This window comes from Manacus candei, unplaced genomic scaffold (assembly GCF_025592945.1).
Source record: "Manacus candei isolate 608988 ecotype Guabito, Panama unplaced genomic scaffold, ASM2559294v1 h1tg000580l, whole genome shotgun sequence".
Taxonomy (NCBI): domain Eukaryota; kingdom Metazoa; phylum Chordata; class Aves; order Passeriformes; family Pipridae; genus Manacus; species Manacus candei.
In genome coordinates, this window is record NW_026138628.1 from 671 (window position 1) to 8,094 (window position 7,424).

The following is a 7,424-nucleotide window of genomic DNA, read 5'->3' on the forward strand; positions in this document are numbered from 1 at the left end:
GCGGTGCGAGCCGGGAGGGGATTTGGGGGGTCCTGGGGGGGATTTGGGGGTAGGGGGGGGATTTGAGGGGCTGGGACTCAATTTGGGGGGGATCTGGGGAGGATTTGGGGGGGATTTGGGGGGCTGGGAGTCAATTTGAGGGGTCCGTGGGGGGGATTTGGGGGGTTGGGGGGAATTTGGGGGGCTGGGACTCAATTTGGGGGGGATTTGGGGAGTCCTTGTGGGGCCGGGACTCAATTTGGGGGGTCCTTGGGGGGGCATTTGAGGGTTGGGAGTCAATTTGGGGGGTATTTGGGGGGATATGGGGGGGGAAGTTGGGGGGCTGGGACTCAATTTGGGGGGTTTTGGGGGGATTTGGGGGCCGGACCCTTTGAGGGGGGGGGGTCCTGGGTCCGGGGGGAGGGTTTGGGGGTCCCTGGGGGGGGTCCCCAGTGTCCCCCCCCGCCCCCCCAGATGGAGGGGAGCGAGCGGCGGGGTGCAGCTCCTGGAGGATCAACTGCAGAGGGTGAGACCCCCACCCACAACGGGGGGGGGCTGGGGGGGGGGTCTGGGGGCAAGGGGGGGGTCCCAGGCCAATGGGTGGGGGTCCCAGACCTTGGGTGGGGGGTCTCAGGGCCATGGGTGGGGGTCCCAGGCCAATGGGTGGGGGTCTCAGGGCTGTGGGTGGGGGTTCTGGGTGCAAGGGTGGGGGTCTCAGGCCATGGGTGGGGGTCCTAGGGCTGTGGGTGGGGGTCTCAGGGCCGTGGGTGGGGGTCTCAGAGCTGGGGGGGGTCCCAGGCCATGGGTGGGGGTCCTGGGTGCAAGGGTGGGGGTCCAAGTGCTGTGGGTGGGGGTCTCAGGGCTGTGGGTGGGGGTCTCAGAGCTGGGGGGGGGGTCCCAGGCCATGGGTGGAGGTCCTGGGTGCAAGAGCGGGGGTCCTGGGGGCAAGGGTGGGGGGTCCCAGACCTTGGATGGGGGTCTCAGGGCCATGGGTGGGGGTCTTGGGTGCAAGAGTGGGGGTCTCAGGCCATGGGGGGGGTCTCAGGGCCATGGGTGGGGGTCCCAGGGCCATGGGTGGGGGTCTCAAGGCTGTGGGTGGGGGGTCCCAGCCTGTGGGGGGGGGGGGGGATCTCAAGGCCATGGGGGGGGGGTCTTGTGGGGGGTCCCTGACCCATGGGGGGGTCTCTAGGGGGTTTTGGGGGTCCCCGAGGCTGAGACAGCGCTGGGGGGGGTCCCTGGGGGTTGGGGGGGGGATTTTGGGGGTCCCTGACCCACGGGGAGGGGGGGTCCCTGGGGGGTTTTGGGGTGTTTTTTGGGGGTCCCTGACCCACGGGGGGGGTCCCCCAGGCCGGCACAGCGCTGGGGGGGTCCCTGGGGGTTTTGGGGGGGTTTTTGGGGGGTCTCTGACCCACGGGGGGGGTCCCCCAGGCCAGCACAGCGCTGGGGGGGTCCCCTGGGGGTCCCTAGGGGTTTTTGGGGGTCCCTGACCCCTGGGGGGGTCTCCCAGGCCGGCACAGCGCTGGGGGGGTCCCTGGGGGTCCCTGGGGGTTTTGGGGGTCCCTGACCCACGGGGGGGGGTCCCTGGGGGTTTTGGGGGGTCCCTGACCCCACGTGGGGGTCCCCCAGGCCGGCACAGCGCTGGGGGGGTCCCTGGGGGGTCCCTGGGGGTTTTTGGGGGTCCCTGACCCACGGGGGGGGGTCCCCCAGGCCGGCACAGCGCTGGGGGGGTCCCTGGGGGTCCTGCCCCGGCTGCGGAAGGAGCTGGAGGGGCTGCGGGGGGGAGCGGCGGCGGCTGCGGCGGCTCCTGAGGAGGCGGCTCCAGGTGAGAGACCCCCCCCAAAAATACCCCGGGGGATCCCCCCCCCAGTGACGTCATCAGGAGGGAGGATTCTGATTGGGTGGCCGGGAGGGGGGATCCCACCGTGACTCTGGAGGGCTCTGATTGGCTGAGGAGTGGATCCTGTTCCTATTGGCCAAGGGGTGGATCCCGGGGTGATGGAGGGCTCTGATTGGCTGAGGAGTGGCTTCTGTTCTCATTGGTCAGGGAGTGGATCTTGGGCTGGCAGAGAGTTCTGATTGGCCAGGGGGTGGATCCTGGGCTGATGGAAGTCTCTGATTGGTCAGGGAATGGATCTCCGGGGTAACGGAGGCCTCTGATTGGCCAAAGGGTGGATCTAGGGATGACGAAGGGCTCCGATTGGCCATGGGGTGGATCCCAGGGTGATGAAGGGCTCTGATTGGCTGAGGAGTGGATTCTACTCTTATTGGTCAAGGGGTGGACCCTGGGCTGATAGAGCGCTCTGATTGGCCAGGGGGGTTGGATACCGGGGTGACGGAGGCCTCTGATTGGCCAAGGGGTGGCTCTAGGGATGACAGAGGGCTCCAATTGGTCGGGGGGTGGATCCCAGGGGTGGCAGAAGGCTCTGATTGGCCGAGGAGTGGATCCTGTTCTTATTGGCCAGGGGGTGGATCCCGGGGTGGCGGAGGGCTCTGATTGGCTGGGGGGATGGATCCCGGGGTGACGGAGGGCTCTGATTGGCTGCAGGAGCTGGAGGACACCCAGCGGGAGATCGAGGCTGAGCTGGAGCGAGCGGGGACGGCCCCGAGGGACAGGCAGGGACCCCCCAAACCCCCCCAAATCCCCAAATTCCTGAGTCCCCCCCAAACCCCTGAGTCCCCAAATTCCTGGATTCCCCCCCAAATTCCTGAGTCCCCCCCCAAACCTCTGGATCCCCCCAAACCCCTGAGCCTCCCTGACCCCTGGCACACCCCCAAGTCCCCCCAATCCCTGGATTTTCCCCCAAACCCCTGAGTCCCTCCCAAACCCCTGAATCCCCCAAATCCCTGGATTCCCCCCCAAATCCCTGGATTCCCCCCCAAATCCCTGGATTCCCCCCCAAATCCCTGGATTCCCCCCCCAAACCCCTGAGTCCCCCAAATCCCTGGATTCCCCCCAAATCCCTGGATTCCCCCCCAAACCCCTGAGTCCCCCCAAATCCCTGGATTTCCTCCCAAACCCCTGAGTTTGCCCCAAACCCCTGAATCCCCCAAATCCCTGGATTCCCCCCCAAACCCCTGAGTCCCCCAAATCCCTGGACTCCACCTCCCTGACCCCCCTCTCCCCCCGACTCCCCCAGGGTGCCGCGGGGCTCTCGGGGCTCTCGGGGCTCTCGGGGGTCTCGGGGGTCTCCGGAGGCTGCGGATCGGGGATCGGGATTGGGAACGGGATCGGGATCGGGGGCGGCTCCGGGAGCCGGCAGCGACGCCGGAGGAGCTTCGTGGCCGCCAAGGAGAGACCCCGGCCCGGCCCCCCCGGGTACTTCTGGGGGGGCTTGGGGGTCTTTGGGTGCCCCCCCCAGCCTGATGGGTCCTTTGGGTGTGGGGTTTGGGGGTCCCCTGAGGGGGATTTTGGGGGGTCCCCTGGTGGCCCCCCAGACCCCTGGGGGGGGGATTTGGGGGGCCCTAGGGGGAGGTTGAGGGTCCTTGAATGCCCCCCAGACCCCTGGGTACCCCCTGGACCCCCTGGGTGGGTTAATTGGGGGTCCCTGGGGGGGGATTTGGGGGTCCCTGGGTGCCCCCCAGACCCCTGGGTGGGTTAATTGGGGGTCCCCTGGGGGTGGGATTTGGGGGTCCCTGGTGCCCCCCCCTCTGGCTCATGGGTGTGTCCCCCCCCATGTCCCCCCAGCACGGCCCCCAAAGCCCCCCCGGGCCCCCCCCAGAAGCCCCCGAGGACCCCCCCCGAGGGGGCGGGGGAGGGGCTGGAGCCCCCCGAGGAGGAGGAGGAGGAGGAGGAAGAGCCCTGGATGGAGGGTGAGGGGGGACGGGGAGAGATTTGGGGGGTCTCAGGTGGGGTTTGAGGGGGTTCAGGTGGGTTTGGGGGTCACAGGACAGGTTGGGGAGGTCCCAGGGTGGATTTTGGGGTCCCAAGGGGGGGGTCCGAGGGTGATTTTTGGGGTCCCAGGGGGGTCCCAGAAGGGTCTTGGGGTGATTTTTCAGGTGCAGGGGGGGGGCCTAGAAGGGTCCCAGGGTGGTTTTTGGGGTCCCAGGATGTTTTTTGGGGTTCCCAGGGGGGGGGTCTGAGGGTGGGTTTTGGGGTCCCAGGAGGGTCTCAGGGTGGTTTTTGGGGTCCCAGGGGGGTCTGAGAGTGGTTTTTGGGGTGCAGGGGGGTCCCAGGGGGTCTGAGGGTGAGTTTTGGGGTACAGGGGGGGTCTGAGTGTGTTTTTTTGGGGTACAGGGGGGGGTCCCAGAGGGTCTGAGGGTGGGTTTTGGGGTCCCAAGGGGGGGTCTGAGGGTGGGTTTTGGGGGCCCCAGGGTAGTCTCCACGGTGGGTTTTGGTGGTCCCAGGGGGGTCTGAGAGTGTTTTTTTGGGGTGCAGGGGGGGACCCAGAGGGTCCCAGGGTGGGTTTTGGGGTCCCAGGGGGGTCTCAAGGTGTTTTTTGGGGTCCCAGGGGGTCTGAGGTTGATTTTTGGGGGTCCCAGGGGGGGTCCCAGACCTTCTCCCAGTTCCTGCTGCTGACGGAGCAGCACCGGGAGCTGCAGCAGCTGCAGCAACACCTGGAGCAGGTGGGACCCCAAAACACCCCCAGGACCCCCAAACGCCCCCTGAGACCCCCAAAACACCCCCCGGGACCCCCCAAAACCCCCCCTGGGACCCCCAAAACACTCCTGGGACCCCCAAATTCCCTCAGGGGACTCCCAAAACCCCCCAGGAACCCCAACCCACCCCCCTCCGCAACCCCCAAAACGCCCCTGGGACCCCAAAAACCACCCCAAGGACCTCAAAACTTTCCAGGGGACTTCAAAATCCCCCCCCGGGTCCCTAAACCCCCCCAGGGACCCCCCAAAAGCTCCTCAGGGACCCTCTCAAGGTTCCCCAATAAGCCCCCAGGGGCCCCTCAGTACTCCCCAACCCCCCCCAGGGACCCCAATATCCTTCTTAGAGCCCCCCCAAAATCCCTCCAGCCACCCTAAACCTCCCTCAGACCCCCATAATCCTTTCCCAGGGACCCCAATATTCCCCTTAGATCCCCCCCCAAAACCCCCCCAGACCCCCCTAATCCCCCCTAAACCTCCCTCAGACCCCCATAATCCTTTCCCAGGGACCCCAATATTCCCCTTAGATCCCCCCCAAAACCCCCCCAGACCCCCCTAATCCCCCCCCAGGGACCCCAAAACCCCCCCAGACCCCCCTAATCCCCCCCAGGGACCCCAATATCCTCCTTAGAGTCCCCCAACCCCCCTCCAGACCCTCCCAAAAATCCCCCAGACCCCCTAATCCCCCCCCCAGGACCCCAATATCCCTCTTAGAGCCTCCTCAACCCCTCTCCAGCCCCCCCAAAAATCCCCCAGACCCCCTAATCCCCCCCAGGGACCCCAAAATCCCCCTTAGAGCCCCCTCAACCACCCCCAACCCCCCTAATCCTCCCCCAGGGACCCCAATATCCCCCTCAGATCCCCCCCAACCCCCCTAATCCCCTCCCAGGGACCCCAATATCCCCCTTAGAGCCCCCCCAACCCCCTAATCCTCCCCCAGGGACCCCAATATCCCCCTTAGAGCCCCCCCAACCCCCCTGCGACCCCCCTAATCCCCTCCCAGGGACCCCAAAATCCCCCTTAGAGCCCCCCCAATCCCTCCACCCCCCCCAAATCCCCTCCCAGAGACCCCAAAACCCCCCTTAGAGGCCCCCCCAGCCCCCCCAAAAAGCCCCCAGACCCCCTTTAATCGCCCCCCCCAGCTGAGGGCGGCGGTGGGCGGCAGCAGAGCCCCCCCAGGAGCCGGGGGGACCCCCGGGGGACCCCGAATTGGGGCTCCTGCAGGAGCTGCGGGAGCGGGACCGGAGCGGGAGGGAACAGCTCGGGGGGCTACGAGCAGGTACGGGGGGGGGACCCCCCAAATCTGGGGCTGGGGGGGCTCTGGGGGTTGGGGGGACCCTGATTTGGGGGTTGGGGGGTCCCTTGGGTGTGGGGGGGGTGTCTCTGAGGGTGGGGGGACCTCAAATCTGGGGGTATCCAGGGGGTTGGGGGGGTCCCTGTGGGTTGGGGGGGTCCCTGGGGTTTGGAGGGACTCCAAATCTGGAGGGGGGTCCTGAGGTTTGGGGGGGTCCCTGGGGGTTGAGGGCTCCCTGGTTTGGGGTTTGGGGGGTCTTTGGGGGTTGGGGGGTCTCTGGGGGTTGGGGAGACCCCAAATCGGGGGGAGGGGTCTGGGGTTTGGGGGGAGGGTCTCTGGGATTTGAGGGATTCCTGGGGTTTGGGGGGACCCTGGTTTGGGGGGTCCCTGGGGTTTGGGGAGACCCCAAATCTGGGGGTATCCAGGAGTTTGGGGGGTCTGTGGGGTTTGGGGGGTCCCTGGGGTTTGGGGGGTCCCTGGGGGTTGGGAGACCCCAAATCTGGGGGGGTCCAGGGGTGTTGGGGGGTCCCTGGGGTTTGGGGGGACCCTGCTTTGGGGTTTGGGGAGACCCCAAATCTGGGGGGGTCCAGGGGGTTGGGGGGGTCTTTGGGGTGTGGGGGGACCCTGCTTTGGGGGGTTGGGGGGTCTCTGGGGTTTGGGGGACCCAGAGTGAGGGGGGAGGTGGACCTCGGATTTGGGGGGGACCCAAAAATTTGGGGGGCCTCCCTCCAACACCCGTGGGGGGGGGAGTGCCCAGGAGGGACCCCCATGTTTTGGGGTGCCCCCCCCCCCCCCTTGATTTGGGGGGGTCCCCCCACCCCTCCCCCCCAGGGCTGGCGGAGCTGCTGGTCCTGCTGGAGGAGGGGGAGGGGCAGGAGGACCCCCAGGACCCCCTTTGGGACCCCCCCGGGGACCCCCCCGAGCCCCTCTGGGGGCAACTGCGGCGCCTGGAATTGGGGGTGACCCGGCTGCTGCTGCGGGGGGGGAGCCCCCACACCCCGGTGAGGGCTGGGGGGGCACGGGGGGCAACTGGGGGCAACTGGGGAGCACTGGGGGGCACTGGGGGGCAACTGGGGCCTGGGAGGGGCAAGATTGGAGGGGCTCGGGGATTCTGGGGGGCGGAACTGGGGGTCCTGGGAGGTCAGTTTGGGGTTTTGGGGGGGGGTTGGGGGGCTAATTGGAGGTTGGGGGGGGAACTGAGGGGCTTTAGGGTCCTGGGGGGGTAATTGGGGTCCTGGGAGGCCAATTTGGGGTTTAGGGGGGTTCAGACCCCGGTGAGGGGCTGGGGGGGCACTGGGGGCAACTGGGGGGTGACTGGAGGCTGGGGGGGCGAAGATTTGGGGGGCTCGAGGGATTTTGGGGGCGGAATTTGGGGTCCTGGGAGGTCAGTTTGGGGTCTAGGGGGGTTTAGGGGGGTCACTAGGGGGGTAATTGGGGGTCCTGGGCGGGGTAATTGGGGGTTTGGGGGAGAACTTAGTGGGTTTGGGGGTCCTGGGGGGCAGAATTGGGGGTCCTGGGAGGTCAGTTTGGGGTTTTGGGGGTTTTGAGGGTCTGGGGG

General features: G+C 67.6%; 1 long non-coding RNA gene across 1 annotated transcript; it reads left to right on the top strand.

The window, feature by feature from the left end:
• The first annotated feature begins 427 nt into the window (after nt 1–427).
• Nucleotides 428–2,593, top strand: LOC127466054 (uncharacterized). Its single transcript, XR_007902582.1, has 3 exons — nt 428–505; nt 1,687–1,801; nt 2,525–2,593. It is a non-coding gene; the product is annotated as an uncharacterized LOC127466054 (long non-coding RNA).
• Nucleotides 2,594–7,424: the final 4,831 nt, after the last annotated feature.